Genomic DNA, 21,520 nt, shown 5'->3' on the forward strand with positions numbered 1-21,520 from the left:
GCTCCCCTCCCTTCCCTCCCTTCCCTCCCACCCCTCCCACCCTTCCTCTGGCCCGCCCTGGGGACCCCCCCAGCCCCGGGGGACCCCAGTGACGTGCGGAGCTGCCCCGGCGGCGAGCCCAGGGCCCAGACGCCGGAGGGGAGGGGAGAAGAAGCCAGGCGGGCGGGGAGGGAAGAATGTTCCGAGGCCGAGCGGGGAGGCGGCCTGGTTTGATTTTTTTTTTTTTTTCTTTTCTTTTTTTTCCCTCTCGGTTGGTCTCCTCAGGTTACATTTCCCTTCCAGCTTCATCTCGGAAATAAAGGAAGGAGAGACCCACGGGGAGGGAGAGCGAGGAACATCCTGAAACGTCCGGCCAGCCTCCACCTAAAAGGCGGGCAGAGGAACTTGGGAAGCGGAGGCGAGAAGGGCAGGGGTAGAGACCTCGACCCCGCTCCAGCCCCTGATCCCACACACACCGCCCCCGCCCTGCCCGCCTCCGCAGCACAAGCAGACGTGCACATTCTTTTCAAATGTCATATTTCCTTTGATCCTGGGCAGCGTTTCTCCATGTGTCTGGCTCAGCTCCTGCCCAGCCTGCCGCTCCCCCCTCTCACCCCACTTTGTGTATTTTCCTGGAGGTCCCTCCCCGTCCTCCCAGCATCTGGAAGGCCCTGAAGGCTGGCGTTGGCGCACATTCCCCTGGCGACTCTGGCCTCGCCTTCCAGTGACTCAATTTCCCCTCTGCCGGTGGGGGCCAGGGGGTGCGGGCGGAGAAAAGAGTTGTTGAGCGTAAATGTGGTATCAAAGAGCTTGCAGGCTGCTCAGAGCGCCAAGCTTCCCTCGGTGGGGAGTGGAAGGGGGATCCCCTCGACTCTGAAAACCCTCGTATCTGTCTCGGCTGCAGCAGAGGGATGGAATTTATGACTTCTGCAACGTCCTGCCAGGGGAAGAGTGGATTAGTTGTAAGTTTAGGTTGCCCTACACGTCTGCCCTCTGGCGACCACAAAGACTCAGCCGCCCTCCCTCCCGCAGGTCCGATTTCTCGCCGGCCAAGCCGTCGTCCTCACTCGGCTGCCCCCTAGCGCACACACCTGAACACAGCTCCTCTTTCTCACCTTGTGTTCGTGGAGCGCTTTGACTTATGCTCTCCACTTTCACAAGCATGATTGAACAACGCCTTGGAGGTGGACTTTCTTTTTATTTCTTTTTTTTTCTTTTCAGTTACACAAAATACAGTCTCCTTGTAAACGATTCAAGTCATACAAAAATATATAGTAAGCTTCGATTGCTACTCCGCCATTTTGTACAAATTTGTTAACCTATATAAGTACATATCCCTGCTCTTTCTGTGTACTGCAGACCATGCTGCAAGCATATTTCTTGACTTGCTTTTTGGTTTTTTCTCAGTTAACAAATGGCTTGGAGAGCTTTTCCTGTCAATACATGTGCATCTGAAAATAGTAATAAAAGTGTCCATCTCTTTATTTGAGGTTAGTGACAGAGCTAGGTCTGCAACACAGGTTTCCTGGGTCCTTGTCCAGTACTAATTCCACTATACCACATTATACGTAGGAATCTGTCTTAGGGTGGGCTTTCCCCCAAAAATCAGAGCCTGAAAAAAGAATGAGATGCAGGTAGTTTATTGCGGAGAGCAATCACAAGGGGCAAAAGTGGGGGACTGGAAAGAGTGAAATGGGAAAGAAGGAAAGCCATCCAAGGGTGTGATGTGGAGCTGGTTACCACCCTGAGCAACTGGAACATTGTCCCCCTGGGCACCTTCTGTGGAGCCATACAGAATGTGATTCAAGAGATGGGATATTTGTCTACTTGCCCTCACCCCCAATTGTCAAGAGTTGCCCCTTGTGTGTTAATTCCCTCACTCTTCCAGTTTTACACAAGGGTCAGAAAACGGTAGGTGTCTCACAAGGCTGCAGCAAAGAAGCCCCTGGGCAAAAGGCAAAAAAGGTAGGAACTGTGCCTGTGAGTAGGTACTGTCAGGTGACATGGACAAGCAGTTGGTTGCCACAGTAATAGCTGGAGTAAAAAGATGGATGGAGAGTAAGTGAAGCAATTAAAATGTGTCCTATACGACAGGGATCCCCAACCTCCCAGTACCAGCCATCGGCTTGTTAGGAACCGGGCCGCACAGCAGGAGGTGAGCGGCAGGTGAGCGTGCATAGCTTCATCTGTATTTACAGCGGCTTCCCGTCGCTCGCATTACCGCCTGAGCTCCGCCTCCTGTCAGCATTACGGTGAGTTGTATAATTATTTCATTATATATTACAATGTAATAATAATAGAAATAAAGGGCACAATAAATGTAATGCGCTTGAATCATCCGAAACCATCACCCCCGCCCCCCCGCCCACCGCGTCCGTGGAAAAATTCTCTTACACGAAACCGGTCCCTGGCGCCAAAAAGGTTGGGGACCGCTGCTATACAAGATCATTCAGTCAAACAAAAAATATGTATTGAGGAACCTCTATGTTCAGAGGCATTTCTAGGCATTGGGTACCTATATTTATAAACCACACTCCCAAGAATTGCCAGTTATTATCAGGCTGGAGATACATTTCGTACTTGACATCTCCCTCTTCCTTGCCCCCTAACTGTACAGAACTGTTTTATTCATAGAGTATCTATTTACCTACGTATCTATCTATATCTATCTACCTATCTATCTATCTCTTTCCTTTGCATTCCCTTCATTGCCATTCCAGTTTAGACCTTGATTTTTTCTTAGACTTTCAATAACAGTATCTAACACCAACGGCATACTTTACACATTTGACAACTGAAGCATATCATTTTTAAACCCTTCTCTATAACAAAAAAATAATTTCAGTGTTAATCATGATATGAAAAATAATAGCCAGAAGAAATGGAAAGAGTAATAATTTTCTTTTACTGACTTCCTATGCTCATATGTCTAACAAGGCCAGTAAATAGATAGATAGATAGATAGATAGATAGATAGATAGATAGATAGATAGATAGATAAAACAGTAAAAGACAGGAAAAGGCAACAGATTAATAATGCAATTATATTCATATACTTTTATTTCAAATACAAAGGAAAAACATATACTTACATATTGGTCTGTCATAGAAATGAATTATAACATTACAATTTCTGTTCCAGGTCTTAATTTTTGCAAATTTGTCAGTGACTTTGTCAAAATTGATCTTCACATATAGACAGTATAGCCAGATTTGTTGATCTATCTCACTTATGGTTGATCAAAGGAAACTTCTTAATAATCTTAATTTGTTATTGAGATATAATCCGCATCCTATAAAATTCACTCTTTTGAAGTGTACAACTCAGTGTACAGCTCCTACCTTTTTAGTATATTCACAAGGTTGTACAACTATCACCCTACCTAATTCCAGGATATTTTCATCACCCCAAAAAGAAATGCCATACCTGTTAGTAGTCACTCCCCTTTCTCCCCTTCCCTTTCTCCCTAGAAACCACTAATTCACTTTCTGTCTCTAGATTTGCTTATTCTGGACATTTCATGTAAACAGAATCACATAATGTTACCTTTTGTGTCTGGCTTCTTCCACTTAGCATAATGTTTTCAAAGTTCATCCATTGGTAATACACATCAGTATGTCATTCATTTTTATGACTAAATATTGATATTAATTTAAAAATTTTCTCCACAGAAAGCAATATATATATTTAGAAAAAAATCTAAGGAAAAGATTGGCACAATTCATTAAAAATCCCATTTCACAATAAATTCCAAAAATTGCAATATGTCTTTGTTTCTCCAGGGTTGAAGATAACAGTTTGCAGATGTCTCCTTCACTGAAAAATTTTAAACACAAAAACTTCAAGTTTTTGCATAATGTAATAGTTTCTATTACTGCATAACAAATCACTTCCAAAACTTTGTGACTTCAGACCACAATGATCATTTATTATCTCTCATGGTTTCTGTGAGTAAGAAATGCAGCAGTGAGGAAGGCTCCTATCTGCTCCACAATGTCTGGTGAGGGACTTGAAGGCTAGGAGCTAGAATTGTCACAGGTCTAGCTGTTGACATTGACTGTTGGCTGAGACTAGCTAGAGCAATGGGCTGTACCACATACATATGACTGTTCTTTGTGGCTTGGGATTCCTTACAAAATGGCAACTTTGAGAGAGAGCTCCAGGTAGAAGCTCCATCGTTTTCATGGCCTAGTCTTGAAAGTCACAAGCCCCTGGCCAGAATCAAGGGGTGAGAACATAGACCCCAACTCTGTGTGGAAGAAATATCAGTTACATTGCAAGAACAGCATGTAGAATGGGATAAACACATACACATGGTCATCTTTAGAAAATAAAATCTGTCACAGTCTGGTCATGACAATCCACATCCTTCCCACACTCATCCCCTCCCCATAAGACCTTCAAGTCTCATCCCATCTTGCCACCAAGCTCAGGCATAAGGGCCCAGATCTCATCACCTAGATCCTGGACCTCAAGCCTGAGGAAAGGCTGTGTAACCAACCACCCCAAAACTTAGTGGTTCCTTCCAGCTACATATTATCTAGCTGGGGGATAAGATGTAAACGTGAAACGCTACATGCTAATAAAAGAGTTTAACAATAACTGGTAATTCAGGAGATGTAGCAAAGCAATTCTATCAATAAGAGATGACTGGTTGGAAGCAACAGAAACTGGCTCTATATAACTTAAGCAAAAGAGGAACGTTTTGACAGGAGAGATCACAGAACTAAAAGAAAAGGGGAATCAGGCTTCAGGAAGGATGGGCATGTAGGAGCTAGACAGTAGTAGTTCTGGGGAGCTAGACACGAGGACCTGAGGCACAGTCTCTTCACGGTCCTGGACATCTTCAGTTCCTGGTGTGTACCAAGTCCTTCCCACTTCCAGGATTTTGCAGATACTGTTTCTCCTGCCTGGATCTCTCTTGACACACAACCTTCTTGCCTAACTTCTACTAATCTCTAGATCTCAGCTGTAATCTCATAGCATTCTCATAGCGGCCATAACACATCTCCCAACTGTAATAAGATAACCGTGTAAACACTTGTTTAATGTCTGTGTACCGCACTAGAGTATAAATTCTCTGAAAGGAACTTTGGCTGTCTATTTATCTACCAAAATCTTTTTTTTTTACATTTCATATATTTAATAAACACTAGTGGAAATTAATGAAAGCCAATCAAATGAGAACAGGCAAAAGCTATTTGTTCAGAGCTTCCTCCAGCAAGGGAGTCAGTCAGCCTCACTTGCATTTTGGCAGAGACTCAAAGTCAGGTAAAGGAGTAGGGAAGCTTTATTGTGGAAAAAAAGAAAGGCTTCGGGTATGACCTGATTGGAAGCTATTGGTATGGGGAAGCTGTAGGTGGGCTAACTGAAGGCAGGGCCTCCTATGTGATTGGTTAAAGATGCATTGTGTGGCTTTCTCTAGTTGGTCCTAATTTGGAAGCAGGAACAAAACTTAGGGAGGCTGTCACTTATTAATCAAGATCTAGCTGTGTGGAGAAGATGGTTACAGGACTTTATTTTTGGCTTCCGAAGGCTGGTTGCTAGAGATAGTGGTCTGAATTCCTGCAAGCCTGACATATATAGTAGGCTGGCTTCCTAGGCTGGTTATTGTAGATAATGGACTGGGGAGTTGCTACAGATTACAGGTCAGAGTTCTATTGTTATATGTGGTCTGGCCATTGTCCATTTGTATATTTAATCTCTCACATTTATTGAACATCTATTATGTGCCGTCACCATGCTAAGCTCTGGAATACAGAGATTGATAGAAAATATTTGTTGACCGATCGAAGAGTTGGTAAGAGATAGTGTTTTAATAACTAGGTGCATCTGTTAGAATTAGGTTTGGCTGGGTATGACATAAAAACCTGAAATATCAGTGGCTTAAATAAGACAGAAGTTTATTTCTCTCTCATATAAAGGCTCTACAGGTAAAAATTCAAGGTGTAGTATGTCAACACCACAACTATGAGACTCCCAACTCGTTCCATCTTGCTGCTCCACCATCATTAGCATCCCACTTCATGGAAGATGGCTGCTTAAGGTACAGCCATCACATTCACTTTTAAACCAACAGGAAAACGAAGAGCAGAAGAATACACACCACTCCCTCTGAACACCATTTATATTTACTTCCAATTGGCCAGAATTTAGTCACATGGCCACATATAGGTATAAGGGAGGCTGGGAAATGTATTTATTCCAAGTGGACATATATTTACCTGAAAATATCAGGTTCTATCACTAAAGAAGATGGGAAGAAAGACTATTGGGGTCAATTAGCAGCCTCTGCAAACTAGAGAAATGGGATGTACGGATTATCCATAAAATTCAGTTACTCATATTTCCTCTAATATGAGATATTCTTGGGCTTCCCTGGTGGTGCAGTGGTTGAGAATCTGCCTGCCAATGCAGGGGACACGGGTTCGAGCCCTGGTCTGGGAAGATCCCACATGCCGCGGAGCAACTGGGCCCGTGAGCCACAACTACTGAGCCTGCGCATCTGGAGCCTGTGCTCCACAACGAGAGAGGCCACGGCAGTGAGAGGCCCGCGCACCACAATGAAGAGTGACCCCCCCGCTCACCGCAACTAGAGAAAGCCCTCGCACAGAAGCGAAGACACAACACAGCCAAAAATTAATTAATTAAGATATTCTTGACTTAGCATGTAATTATTCTCATTATATATTACACAGAATGAATCAAGTTCTTTTCATAGTTAAGAAGAAGCAGCTTGGGACTTCCCTGGCAGTCAAGTGGTTAAGGTGCTGTGCTCCCAACGCAGGGGGCACTGGTTCAATCCCAGTTCAGGGAGCTAAGATCCTGCATGCTGCACAGTGCAGCCAAAGATTTTAAAAAATAAATTTAAAAAAGATTTTTTAAAAAGAAGCAGTGGGACTTCCCTGGTGGTGCAATGGTTAAGAATCCGCCTGCCAATGCAGGGGACACAGGTTTGAGCCCTGGTCCAGGAAGATCCCACATACGACGGAGCAACTAAGCCCGTGCACCACAACGACTGATCCTGCGCTCTAGAGCCTGCAAGTCACAACTACTGAGCCCACATGCCACAACTACTGAAGCCCACGCACCTAGAGCCCGTGCTCCGCAACAAGAGAAGCCACCACAATGAGAAGCCCGAGCACCACAACGAAGAGTAGCCCCTGCTCACCGCAACTAGAGAAAGCCCGCGCGCGGCAATGAAGACCCAGCATAGCCAAAAATAAATAAATAAATTTATTTTAAAAAAAAAAGAAGCAGCTTTATGACAGTCATGGTTATCCTATTTTAGGAATGCTGTCCGCGACATCTACAGCAACTATTCGGAGTCCTCACTCTGTACCCAGGGATACTTTTTTCTCAGGTCTCAGCAACAACTATGCTTCTGAACCATCAGGCAAAAGTATAATTACCATATGATCCAGCATTCCCACTCCTGGGCATATATCTAGACAAAACTCTAATTTGAAAAGATACATGCACCCCTATGTTCATAGCAGCACTATTCACAATAGCCAAAACATGGAAACAACCTAAATGTCCATTGACAGAGGAATGGATAAGAAGATGTGGTACATATATACAATAGAATACTACTCAGCTATAAAAAAGAATGAAATAATGCCATTTACAGCAACATGGATGCAACTAAAGATTATCATACTAAGTGAAGTAAGTCAGAAAGAGAAAGACAAATACCATATGATATCACTTATATGTGGAATCTAAAATGTGGCACAAACAAACCTATCTACAAAAGAGAAATAGACTCACAGACATAGAGATCAGAATTGTGGTTGCCAAGGGGGAGGTGGGGAGGGAGAGGGATGGACTGGGAATTTGGGGTTGGTAGATGCAAACCATTACATTTAGAATGGATAAACAACAAGGTCCTACTATATAGCACAGGGAATTATATCCAACCTCCTGGGATAAACCATAATGGAAAAGAATATTAAAAAAAAAAGAATGTCTCTGTGTGTATAACTGAGTCACTTTGCCATAAGTAGAGATTGCCACAACATGGTAAATAATACTTTAATTTTTAAAAAAATTAGGTGAAGATATGGAGTAATGTTGAAGAGATAGGAAGGAAAGTAATTTCTGTCTGCTCAGACAAGTAGGAAGGAGAGAGGTAGTATAGTATAGTGGGAAGAACACAGATTTGGAGTCAGATTGAGAGACCTGGGCTAGATTTAGGTTTCACCATTTCAGAGTTGTCTTTGGGAAAACTCCTTAATCTTTGTGTCAATTTCCTCATGTATAAAATGGGGGAACTAGTATCTACTTAAGGTTAATGGCTGGATAGAAGTGTATGATGCATAATTACAGTGCCTGGCACATAATAGACACCCAAAAGATATTAAGTACAGCAATTTTCTGAGTTGGAAAAGTTAAATGAGACTTGGTCATGGATCAGGTCCTATGAGAGGTGGGAAATACATTCCCTTTCTGATATTTCATTGTTAGTGTAAAGAAATGCAACCGATTTCTGAATGTTAGTCTTGCATCCTGCTACTTTGCTGAATTCATCTATTAGATCTAGTAGTTTTTGTGTGGAGTCCTTAGGGTTTTCTAAATATAGTATCATGTCATCTGTGTATAATGACAATTTTACTTCTTCCCTTCCTATTTGGATACATTTTATTTATTTATTTTTGTCTGATTGCTGTGGCTAGGACTTCCAATACTATGGGGTTCTGGGGGGGGTGTTTTGGGGGGGTTGTTTTATTTTTGGTTGCGTTGGGTCTTCGTTGCTGTGCGCGGGCTTTCTCCAGTTGCAGCGAGAGAGGGCTACTCCTCATTGCGGTCCGCGGGCTTCTCATTGCGGTGGCTTCTCTTATTGCAGGGCACGGGCGTATGGACTCCAGTAGTTGTGGCACATGGGCTCAGTAGTTGTGGCTCGCGGGCTTAGTTGCTCTGCGGCATGTGGGATCTTCCCAGACCAGAGATCGAACCTGTGTCTCCTGCATTGGCAGGCAGATTCTTAACCACTGCGCCACCAGGGAAGTCCCCAATACTATGTTGAATAGAAGTGGTGAGAGTGGACATCCTTGTCTTGTTCCAGATTTTAGTGGGAAGGCTTTCAGCTTTTCACTGTTGACTATTATATTGGCTGTGGGTTTGTCGAAAACGGCTTATACTATGTTGAGATATGTTACCTCTATACCCACTTCGGTAAGAGTTTTTATCATGAATCGATGTTGAATTTTGTCAAATGCTTTTTCTGCATCTATTGAGATGATCATGTGGTTTTTGACTTTTCTTTTGTTTATATGGTGTATTACATTGATTGATTTGCATATGTTGAACCATCCTTGTGAACTTGGGATGAATCCCACTTGGTCGTGTTGTATGATCTTTTTTATGTGTTGTTGGGTTCGATTTGCTAATATTTTGTTGATGATTTTTGCATCTATATTCATCAAAGATAGTGACCTGTAATTTTCTTTTTTTTTTTTGGTAGTATCTTTGTCTGGTTTTGGTATCAGTGTGATGGTGGCTTCATAGAATGTCTTTGGGAGTGTTCCCTCTTCAATCTTTTGGAAGAGTTTGAGAAGAATCAGTATAAGTTCTTTGTATGTTTGGTGGAATTCGCCTGTGAACCATTCTGGTCCTGGACTTTTGTTTATAGGGAATTTTTAAATTACAGATTCTATTTCACTTCTAGTGGCTGGCCTATTCAAATTATCTGTTTCTTCTTGATTCAGTTTTGGTGGGCCGTATGTTTCTAGAAAGTTGTCCATTTCTTCTAGGTTGTCAAATTTGTTGGCATATAATTGTTCATAGTATTTTTTTTTTGTATTTCTGTGGTATCAGTTGAGATTTCTCCTTTTTCATTTCTTATTTTGTTTATTTGGGTTCTCTCTCTTTTCTTCTACTTTTTCTAAAAATATTTATTTATTTATTTGGCTGTGCCGGGTCTTAGTTGCAGCACATGGGATCCTCGTTGCACAAATAGTTTTTTTTTTCTTTTTAATCTGTATACTGGCTAATTTAAGTGGTTTACTTTCCAATTATGATTTCCTCCTTCCTATATCTTCTTGCTTCTTTTCTATATAAAGAAGACCTTTCAATATTTCTTTTAGGAGAGGTTTAGTATCGTTGTATTCTTTTAGTTTTTGCTTGTCTGAGGAATTCTTTATTTCTCCTCATGTTCTAAATGATAATCATGCTGGATAGAGTGTTCTGGGTTGCAGATTTTTCCTTTTCAAGACTTTGAATATATTTTGCCCCTCCCTTCTGGCCTGCAGTGTTTCTGTCGAGAAGTCAGCTGAAAGCCTTATGGGGGTTCCCTTGTAATTAACTCTTTGTTTTTATCTTGCTGCCCTTAGAATCCACTCTTTATCTTTAACTCTTGCCATTTTTATTATAATATGTCTTGGTGTAGGTCTGTTTGGGTTCATCTTGTGTTGGACCCTCTGTGGTGGATAGTTCCGTGTGAGCTCAGACTCACCCGTGGCTGGTGGGAATGTAAAATGGTACAACCGTGCTGGCAAAATGTTTGACAGTTTCTTCAAAAGTTAAATATAAACCTATCATATGATAGAGCATTCCACTCCTAGATATTTATTGAAGAGAATTGAAAACATAGGTCCATACAAAGACGTGTACATGACATGTACATTTGTAATAGCCAAAAATTATTGTCCATGAACAGGCAAACTGATGAAGAAATTGTGGTACAATGGAGGACTGCTTGGCAATAAAAAGGAATAAACTACTCATGCACACAACAATTAGGTGAATCTCAAGATAATCACATTAAGTGAAAGAGGTCAGACGAAAAAGAATACATGCTATGTGATTCCATTTATATAAAATAGAAAATGCCCACCAATCCCAAAGTGACAGAAAGCAGATTAGTGGTTATCAGGAAAGGGGAAATAGCATAGAAAGGCAGAGTGAGAGATTGAAAAGGCGCACAAGGAAGTTTCTGGTGCGATAAGTATGTTCATTACCTTAATTGTAGTGATGGTTTCACCGACATACGCATATGTCAAAACTCATCACATTGTACACCTTAAATATGTGCAGTTTACTGAATGTCAGCTCTACTTCAATAACACTGTTCAAATATTTATCTTAAAAAAGCTGATGGGGCTTCCCTGGTGGCGCAGTGGTTGAGAGTCCGCCTGCCGATGCAGGGGACACGGGTTCGTGCCCCGGTCCGGGAGGATCCCACATGCCGCAGAGCGGCTGGGCCCGTGAGCCATGGCCGCTGAGCCTGCACGTCCGGAGCCTGTGCTCCGCAACGGGAGAGGCCACAGCAGTGAGAGGCCCGCGTAGCACAAAAAAAACTGATAGTCTTACTTGATTGATTCAAAGTCCTGGTTCCAGATTCTTTCAAAGGCCTTCACCCATAAAAGAAAGCAGCCGAAGGAGCATAGATCTGGGTTTAAAACCCCACTGCGCCACAAAGTTTTTGTATAACCTCAGGCTGGTTACTTAACCTCTCAGAGCCTCTCGGTTTCTTCATCCATAAAATGGGACTAATAATTGTCTGCCTCACAGGTTTGTTGCTAAAATTTGAATGAAATAAGAGATGAGAGAGCCATAGGTGCCCAAATACATGATTCCCCATCTCTGAGAGAGTTAGATTCATTTCTGTTCACTTCTTTTCCCCTCCTTTCCTCTTTCTTTCCAGACAGGGAGGGATCCTAGTCACAAAGACATTCAGAGGATAAACAATGAGGAGGAAACAGGGCAGAGGGCTTGGATTGTATTCCCCTGAAAATAGCGCCTGAGACCAGAACTTGAGACTTCCTGGAGGGTGGTCCCAAGGGTCAGGAGGGACGGAGCAGAAGATGTGAGTCAGGGAAGGAGAAAATGCCCCCAGAAGGTACCTATTGAGCTAGCTACTATTGTGGAGCTCAGTCTAGCCGGAGGCCCTCTGAAGAACTGTAGAACACACCCCAGAATTGACCCTTCGAAAGAAAGGAGGCTGGGGCACTGACCCATGTCCTCCACTGTGAGGGTCACCCCCAAGGCATTAACTCTCCTCTCCTCTCACCGCAGTTCTGTCAACTGAGGGAGAAAAACAGAGACAGGCCTCTTGGATGGGGCACTGGCAGGATCGTGGGGCCATCCACCGCAGCGGCAGCTCAAATCGAAGGCGGCCTGAGAATGTGTGGCAGGGAACACCAAAAGCAGCTGCCTCAGGCCCAAAGCCCATCTTTGGGTCAAGCATGTGACCTTCTCAACCTTAGACAACCTTACAGCCAAGAAGCTAGAGACTCAGGATTCAAGTCCGAACTCCTCTAGACCACAGGCAGGGACACAACTGACTTCCTCAATCGCTCCCTCAGGACACTTGTCTGGGAGAGAGGAGTGAGAATACCTGATGGGTGAGTCATTAAAGGAGCCCTGGGAGGAAAGGGTGGGGCTGGGAATTTACCAGAAGGAAAAGCTAGCTATTTCACTGAGCAGCAGTGAAATCATTTTTCTCTGCTCCACCAATAGTGAATTAGAAATGTTCCTCAGATTGGAAATGCAATGATGTTGATTGTATTAATGTCTATCACTTATTAAGCACATAACATGTGCCTGGAAATGTGCTGTATTATTTTATTTCATCCTCACAGCAGCCCAGCCCTGTAGGTACTATAATTAACTGAAGCTCAGAGAAGTTGAGTAACTTGGTAAATGTCAAAGAGCTAGTAACTTGCGGAGGCACAATTGAACCCCAGGTAGCCTGATCTGAGAGCCTGGACCTTTGACCATTAGGCTATAGTCAACTCCCTATGAGAGAGAGAGAGAGAGAGAGAAAGACAGACAGAGAGAGAGAGAGAGAGAGAGAGAGAGAGAGAGAGAGAGAGAGAGAGGCAGGGGAAGGGAGTGAGGAGGACATCCAGCTGGGAAAACTGCCTTACCGGGATGAGAGGGGCTAGGAGAGCACAGAAATTAGATCATCAACATTAACTAGACACAGTAAGTGAAGAGAGAAGGACTCCACACTGATAGTAGAAGGTGCCTTATGGTTGTTGTATGTGTGTGGACACTTGTCATTGATGGCTGCTCAAAATCTATTTAGTCCCTTCATGCTAAGGTAGAATAAAAAGAAGTTACCCTTTCCAGTCTCCCTTGTCTTGAGTGTGCAGACAGGCAACTTAGGTTCTGACAGTGGGACGCCCCTGGGAAACCTGCTGTGTGAGGAAACAGATGATAAACAGGGATTCCGTTTGCTGGGGCAGGTGTCCCTAGACAGTATGGTTCTTTGTGAAAGCATCAGTCTCTCCACTTTGCTAAGGAAAAACAAGTGAAAAGAGACTTTTGACCTGCTTGGAACACTAAAGGAGAAGAGCATGCCCTGGGCCCTGGAGAGGGCTCCCCAAAAAAGAATCCAAGAGCAGAGAGAAACAGGGGCCACTTCAGGTGGGATCCTAAAGGTACCGGACCCAGTTCCAATGCGTGTTTTACGGGGTTGTCCCACAGCACCAAGCAATTTTCGGACACCAGCAGGGTGTTCTACAGTTCAGCTCAGTCCTGGCACTGTCTACTTGGAGATCGCATCAGATCCCACAGGTGGTTAAGGGCTCAGTCCTACAAGACTGCCCCCCCCCACCAACTTCAGACGGTAGTCTCAACTCCAGGTTATTACCTGGGTTTCTAGCCAACAGGCAATAGATTGGAGTTTCCAACAAATCTTGCCTTGGATTCAATTAATTTGCTAGAGCAACTCACAGACCTCAAAGAAACATTTTGCTTACTACATTACTGGTTATTAGAAAAGGCACTTATATGACTCAGGAACAGCCAGATGGAAGAGATACACAGGGCAAGGTGTATGGGAAGGGGCACAGAGCTTCTATGCCCTCTCCAGGTGCCACTTTCCCCGCCATGTGTTCACCAACCTGGAAGCTCTCCAAACTCATCCTTTGGGGGATTTATGGAGGCTTCATTACATAGGCATGATTGATTAACTCATTGCCATTGGTGACTGATTCAACCACCAATCCCTCTCTCCTCCTCAGAGTTTGGGTATGGAGGGGGTATTGAAACTTCCAACCCTCTAATCACAGGGTTGGTTCCTCTGGCCACCAGCCCCCATCCCTATGTTACCTAAGGGCTTTCCAAAAGACACTTCATTAATGTAGCAAAAGACCTCTTTTCCTCTCTCAACACTGGAAATTCCAAGTGTTTTAGGAGCTCTGTGCCAAGAATGGGGTCAAAGACCACCTATCTATTTCAAGTTATAAATCACAGTATCACAGATTCCTTTCCAAGTGGAACATTTTCTCCATAACTCTTCTCTGCTCAAACCCTGGGGTTTGTTTTGTGACTTTTCTAAGTTGAGTGCAGTTAATTTGCCCATAAGTAACAGTTAATTAGTAACAGTTACTTATGGACAAAAGTAACAGTTAATTTGTTACTCCCCAAAAGTAACAGTTAATTTGCCCATAGTTGTACCCTTTCCCTCTCTGGGGAGGGTTTGGTTTTCAGCAGCTGGGAGAAGAGATAATGGTTCCCCTGATAAGCAGGATGAACCTTGGGCCAGTGGGAAGGACTTGCACTGCCACAGTAATAAAGGTTCTTATTTTATGTTTGTTTTTCACATTCAGACCAAAAAAAAAAAAGTGAGGCCTTTTTATTTCTTCATCTACAAAATTTGACAATAGGTCTGACCTCACAGACTTGTGATGACCTTCTTTTTTTTTGTTTTTGAATTTTATTTTATTTATTTTTTTATACAGCAGGTTCTTATTAGTTATCCATTTTATACATATTAGTGTATATATGTCAATCCCAATCTCCCAGTTCACCACACCACCACCACCCCCGCCACTTTCCCCCCTTGGTGTCCATACGTTTGTTCTCTACATCTGTGTCTTAATTTCTGCCCTGCAAACCGGTTCATCTGTACCATTTTTGTAGATTCCACATATATGCGTTAATATATGATATTTGTTTTTCTCTTTCTAACTTACTTCGCCCTGTATGACAGTCTCTAGATCCATCCACGTCTCTACAAATGACCCAGTTTCATTCCTTTTTGTGGCTGAGTAATATTCCATTGTATATCTGTATCACATCTTCTTTATCCATTCATCTGTCGATGGGCGTTTAGGTTGCTTCCATGACCTGGCTATTGTAAATAGTGCTGCAATGAACATTGGGGTGCATGTGTCTTTTTGATTTATGGTTTGCTCTAGGTATATGCCCAGGAGTGGGATTGCTGGGTCATATGGTAATTCTATTTTTAGTTTTTAAGGAACCTCCATACTGTTCTCCATAGTGGCTGTATCAATTTACATTCCCACCTACAGTGCAAGAGGGTTCCCTTTTCTCCACACCCTCTCCAGCATTTGTTGTTTGCAGATTTTCTGATGATGCCCATTCTAACTGGTGTGAGGTGATACCTCATCGTAGTTTTGATTTGCATTTCTCTAATAATTAGTGACGTTGAGCAGCTTTTCATGTGATTTTTGGCCATCTGTATGTCTTCTTTGGAGAAATGTCTATTTAGGTCTTCTGCCTATTTTTTGATTGGGTTGATTTTTTTTTAATATTGAGCTGCATGAGCTGTTTATATATTTTGGAGATTAATCCTTTGTCCGTTGATTCGTTTGCAAGTATTTTCTCCCATTCTGAGGGTTGTCTTTTTGTCTTGTTTGTAGTTTCCTTTGCTTTGCAAAAGCTTTTAAGTTTCATTAGGTCCCATTTGTTTATTTTTGTTTTTATTTCCATTACTCTAGGAGGTGGATCAAAAAAGATCTTGCTGTGATTTACGTCAAAGAGTGTTCTTCCTATGTTTTCCTCTAAGAGTTTTATAGTGTCTGGTCTTATATTTAGGTCTCTAATCCATTTTGAGTTTATTTTTATGTATGCTGTTAGGGAGTGTTTTTATTTTTAACATCTTTATTGGAGTATAATTGCTTTACAATGGTGTGTTAGTTTCTGCTTTATAACAAAGTGAGTCAGTTATACATATACATATATTCCCATATCTCTTCCCTCTTGCGTCTCCCTCCCTCCCACCCTCCCTATTAGGGAGTGTTCTAATTTCATTCTTTTACATGTGGCTGTCCAGTTTTCCCGGCACCGCTTATTGAAGAGACTCTCTTTTCTCCTTTGTATATCCTTGCCTCCTTTGTCATATATTAGTTGACCATAGGTGTGTGAGTTTATCTCTGGGCTTTCTATCCTGTTCCACTGATCTACATTTCTGTTTTTGTGCCAGTACCATATTGTCTTTTTTTTTTTTTTTTTTTTTGTGGTACGTGGGCCTCTCACTGTTGTGGCCTCTCCCGTTGCGGAGCACAGGCTCCGGACGTGCAGGCTCAGAGGCCATGGCTCACGGGCCCAGCCACTCCACGGCATATGGGATCTTCCCAGACCGGGGCACGAACCCGTGTCCCCTGCATCAGCAGGCGGACTCTCAACCACTGCGCCACCAGGGAAGCCCCCTGTTGGAAGATTTAAAATCACAGTTTCAACTTCATTACTTGTGATTGGTCTGTTCACATTTTCTATTTCTTCCTGGTTCAGTCTTGGAAGGTTGTACCTTTCTAGGAATTTGTCTATTTCTTCCAGGTTGTCCATTTTTTTGGCATAGAGTTGTTTGTAGTAGTCTCTTAGGATGCTTTGTATTTCTGTGGTGTCTGTAACTTCTCCTTTTTCATTTCTAATTTTATTGGTTGAGTCCTCTCCCTCTTTTTCTTGATGAGTTTGGCTAATGGTTTATCAATTTTGTTTATCTTCTCAAAGAACCAGCTTTTAGTTTTATTGATCTTTGCTCTTATTTTCTTTGTTTCTATTTCATTTATTTCTGCACTGATCATTATGATTTCTTTCCTTCTGCTAACTTTGGGTTTTGCTTGTTCTTCTTTCTCGAGTTCCTTTAGGTGTAAGGTTAGATTGTTTATTCGAGATTTTTCTTGTTTCTTGAGGTAGGCTTGTATTGCTATAAACTTCCCTCTTAGAATTGCTTTTGCTGCACGTCATAGGTTTTGGATCATCGTGTTTTCATTGTCATTTGTCTCTAGGTATTTTTTGATTTCCTCTTTGATTTCTTCAGCGATCTCTTGGTTATTTAGTAACGTATTGTTTAGCCTCCATGTTTAAATGTTTATAGATTCCCCCCTTTATTTTAGCACTTTGAATCATTCCAATGTCTTCTGGTTTCCACTGTGGCTGTCGAGAAGTGTGCTACAGGTTTAGTTGTATTCCTTTGAAGATGATCTGTGTTTTCTCTCTAGTCTTTAGATTGTTGGTCTTAATTGTCCCACAGTTTCACTGAGTTGTATCTAGGTGTGGATTTCTTTATATTTATCCTTCTTGGCATAAATTTTGCTTCCTATATTCGTGAATTCTTGTCTTTCATCAATTCTTGAAAATTTTCAGCCATTTGCTCCTCATATATTGCCTTGCCCCCGTTTTCTTTCTCTTCTCCTCATGCAGAAGCCAGTTTGGAGACTGTAAGACCGCCTCATTCATTGACTCTTAACTTTTTTATCATTTTGTCTCTTTTGCTGCATTTTGATGGATTTTTTCAGATCCATCTTTTAGTACACTTTCTTCAGCTATATCTTCTGCATTGCAGTTTTAATTTTAATTCTTACATACAGTTTTTTATTTCTTGATATTCTATTTTTTTCCTAAATCAACCTGGGCATTTTTTATAATCTCTTATTCCTTGCTTATGTTTTCTATTCCATCTTTTATTTCTTTAAACATTTCACAATAGCTTCTTTAGATACATCATCTGATTGTTCCAAACTCTGGAGCTCTTAAAGATTTAAACCTGTTGATTATTATTCCTGCTGATTCTCATTTGTGGTGACTTGAATCCTTACATATTTAGTAACTTTTTGGTGAGTTTATATTTGGCTAAATTTAATCTAGAGGCTTGGATTGAGAATGCTCTCCTCTAGGGAGAATTCCGTTTGCTTCTGTTGGATTTCAGGGGGCATTAATAATATGGGACCACTTAATTTTTTTAATATAAATTTATTTATTTATTTTTGGCTGCGTTGGGTCTCCATTGCTGCACGCAGGCTTTCTCTAGTTGCGGAGAGCAGGGGCTACTCTTTGCTGCGGTGCGCAGGCTTCTCGCTGCGGTGGCTTCTCTTGTTGCAGAGCACAGGCTCTAGGCACATGGGCTTCAGTAGTTGTGGTGCGTGGGCTCAGTAGTTGTAGCTCGTGGGCTCTAGAATGCAGGCTCAGTAGTTGTGGTGCATGGGCTAGTTGCTCCACAGCATGTGGGATCTTCCCGGACCAGGGCTCGAACCCGTGTCCCCTGCATTGGCAGGCAAATTTTTAACCACTGCGCCGCCAGGGAAGTCCCTAATTTACTTTTAAAATATGTTGTGCTTTATATAGCATTTAGGTATTATGCCATGGGAGGCTTCTGCAAACTCTGTGATACTACTGGAAGAGAATTTTTAAAACAAACAAAAATGTGATTATATGGTATATATTGTTTTATAACCTGCTTTTTTCTTTTGATATATGATAAACACCTGTTGTACTAATAAATATAGGTCTCAGCAGTAGAGAACTGAAGGGATGAGGGGAACCCAAATAGACTCCAAAAGCCTGGGACAACTGGGGTCAGGGGTACCAGGCCTCAAGAAAGGCCAGAGCTCCAAAATCCAGGACTCAACTCTCCATTGCCAGTCCCCTCCTGCCAGAAGAAGAAAGCAGATGGTCCTCTCAGGCACTCACTCTAGGCTCCTCTCCCTACCCCTCCTTCTCTTAAAGGGGCTTGGTTTATTTTGAGTCAAAAGGTATTATAGGCTCTGACACCATCCCCAACCCTATGCTTTACAGTAGCTTCCCCTGACTCTCAGGGTCTTATGTCATTCTAAGGAAATCCAGCTGTAAAAGGTTTTTAAACACACTTCTAACTCCTTTCTAACTACTCTCCTCAAGTGGAGCCCAGGTGTTGGGCCCACAAGCTCAGAACGAATCATGAAAGGAATGGCTATCCTCTCTGATGGCTCTTAGCTCCTGAACTAGACTTTTTTGAGGACCTGCCAAACTTGCCTTTATATTTTGTGAGATACCACCATATCACCATAATAAAGTCTTCAGATGGATTCTGTCAGCTGTGCAGGTGCAGGCAAGAGACCCTAAACCATAAAGAAGCCCAACCTCCTTTCTCCTCCCAATGAGTATGGAGTGCCAGCTGGGGTGATCAGCATCTTAAGGAAGCCTCAGAAGTTTTGGTTGTTCATTTATTACTTCAATTCAACAAATATTTATTGGGTACCTACCATGTACCAGCTTTTAAAGAGACTACAGTCTAAGAATTCCCTAAACAGGTTGAAAATAGCATGGACTGACTCCACCAGCATTCATGATGTGGATCCCGGAGTTCCAAGTGCTCAAGAAACCACAGTTCACTGCTGGCCACTTTTGCTCCAACTAGCAGGGCCCATGGACCACTGGACAGAACGGAAATTTCACACCAAGGTGAGCACCCTCCAGTGAGTCCTGGCCCATGACCCATGACCCACAGGGTTGGGTCTCCCCAAAAAGAACCGAGTGCCTAAGGCTGGCTATATCTAATTCCACAACCTCCAGCCATGGTCAGGCCTTGGGCAGGTAAAATATGGATGCCTTCTGTCTGCCCTGAATCCTTAAGGCTCCACTTGCTCCTGAGTTCTCCAGGGCCCTTGTCCAGAGTAAATGCTTGCCAGGAACATTTGTTAACCAGAGAAGTTGCATGGAGGATTTGCCGTAAGGGGAGAGGGCAGAGAGGCTCTGAGGTGTTTCCACTGCAGTATACACCACATAACAGCAACACTCTGGCTGGCCCAATTCGCCTAGCTGACCACAACACCCTGGGAGTGGGTCTTGGTCTTGCCAGCAGACAAATCACTACCAAGGGCAGGAATGCAGACTGTTGGTTGCTTCACACCTACCCCAGCCACCTCCCCCACCAGCTGAAGCCTATGTGAAAATAGCAAAGCTTGATGGTTCAGAGCCAGGCTTGGAGGTCAGGTCCACACACGCTTGGGCCAGGTACTTACACTATCCGTGCTTCCGCTTCCTCACCTATAAAGAAGTAACAAAAGCAGTACCTATCTCCTTAGGGTTGATGTGAGAATTACGTAAGCTAACCTATATTATGTACCTTCTATACGGTGAGCTTTAGACACGTGTTAGCTGTGATCTTAAGGCAGCTGGGGGAGAGCGGAAGCTTAGGACCATGATGTCCTCCTCAGCACCATCTCCCCCGGTCCTCACCATCCCAGGCTTGGCGGTGGAGCTGGGAATCCGGTGGGAGAAGGGAGAGACGCCAGCTTAGAAGGCGGTTGATTGTGGGTTCCTAGAAGGTGAGGACTCCTTCCGTGGCGCCCTGCATACCCAGTGACAATGAACCTGGCCGTGGCCCCCGAGGAACAGCGCTAGCTTCCCTTCGGCACCTCACCGGCACCCCTCCCCCCAACCTGCCCCGGAGGGTGGGACTGCAGAGGCTTCCGTCAAAGAAGGAAGTGGTCCAGGCAGTGTAGAGAAAGCAACCCGGGAAGCGGAATCCGTGCAGTGGCCTGGAGACTGACCCCTCTCCCGGCCCCCAACCCCAGGGCACAGTGGGGCTCACGCGTGAGGCTGGAGATTGAACTGACCAACACGAGCTGAGTCACGGGGCTTGGGGGGTGGGGCGGTGTGGGGAGCCGCGCGGCCTTGGGGCCCTGGCCGGCGGGTGATGAGGCCCCCTCTCTCAGGCACAGCGGTACCTCAGCCCCGCTGGTGCCCATCGAGGAAGTGGAGAACCCCGAGTTCATGGGCAAAGGCGGATTTGGCGCTGTCTTCCGGGCACAGCACAGGACTTGGGGGTTTGGAAGTGGCGGTGAAGATCGTGAACTCGTGAGTGCCCCGAGCCGCTTGGGGGCGGGTGTCTGGTCTGGGAAGCTGGGCGGAGGAGGAGGGGCCTCTGCGTGGCAGGGCCTGAGTGCGGAAGGGAAGGATCTTCCCAGGAGGGAGCTCGGCTCCAACCCGCGCCAGAGTGCCGGCCTGCGATATCCCGGGAGGTGAAGGCCATGGCAAGCCTGTGTAACAATAATGTGCTGCCCCTGCTGGGGGTCACAAAGAAACTGGAGTGGGAGTACGTGTCTGGGCCGGCTCTGGTGACTCAATTCATGGAGAACGTTCCCTGGCGGTGCTGCTACAGCCCCAGTGCCCGAGGCCAGGGCCGCTCCTCTGCCGCCTGCTGCAGGACCTGGTGCTCGGGATGTGCTACCTGCACAGCCAGAACCCCATGCTTCTACACCGGGATCTCAAGCCCCCCAACGTCCTATTGGACTCAGAGCTGCATGCCAAGGTCAGCACATCCATTACGCCGCCCAACCCCTGGATGAGGTCCTGCCCCAGAGCTGCTCCAACCCCACCCACTGGACAGAGGACCTGCTGCAACCCTGTCTTCTGAATACCCTCAGCATCTCCCTCTGGACACAGTGCTGCCCAAGTGTCAAGGCTCATCCAGGAGCTTTAGCCCCTGCCATACCAGGCGATAGAAGCCTTGGCCAACATGGTCAGTTCCATGGGTCCACCCCACGGGGTCCTCCAAAGACCCGCGGCTGACCTAGTCCAGGA

The 21,520-nt window shown here is 44.2% G+C and overlaps 1 long non-coding RNA gene across 2 annotated transcripts; it reads left to right on the plus strand.

Moving 5' to 3' along the window:
• The first annotated feature begins 1,576 nt into the window (after positions 1-1,576).
• On the plus strand, positions 1,577-21,216 carry LOC137225329 (uncharacterized). Of its 2 annotated transcripts, XR_010943785.1 has the most exons (5): positions 1,577-2,231; positions 19,246-19,396; positions 20,182-20,262; positions 20,653-20,794; positions 21,099-21,216. It is a non-coding gene; the product is annotated as an uncharacterized lncRNA (long non-coding RNA). The 2 variants fall into 2 exon arrangements; XR_010943780.1 differs by lacking the exon at positions 21,099-21,216 and having other exon boundaries at positions 20,653-20,906.
• Positions 21,217-21,520: the final 304 nt, after the last annotated feature.

This window comes from Pseudorca crassidens, chromosome 1, assembly GCF_039906515.1.
Source record: "Pseudorca crassidens isolate mPseCra1 chromosome 1, mPseCra1.hap1, whole genome shotgun sequence".
Taxonomy (NCBI): domain Eukaryota; kingdom Metazoa; phylum Chordata; class Mammalia; order Artiodactyla; family Delphinidae; genus Pseudorca; species Pseudorca crassidens.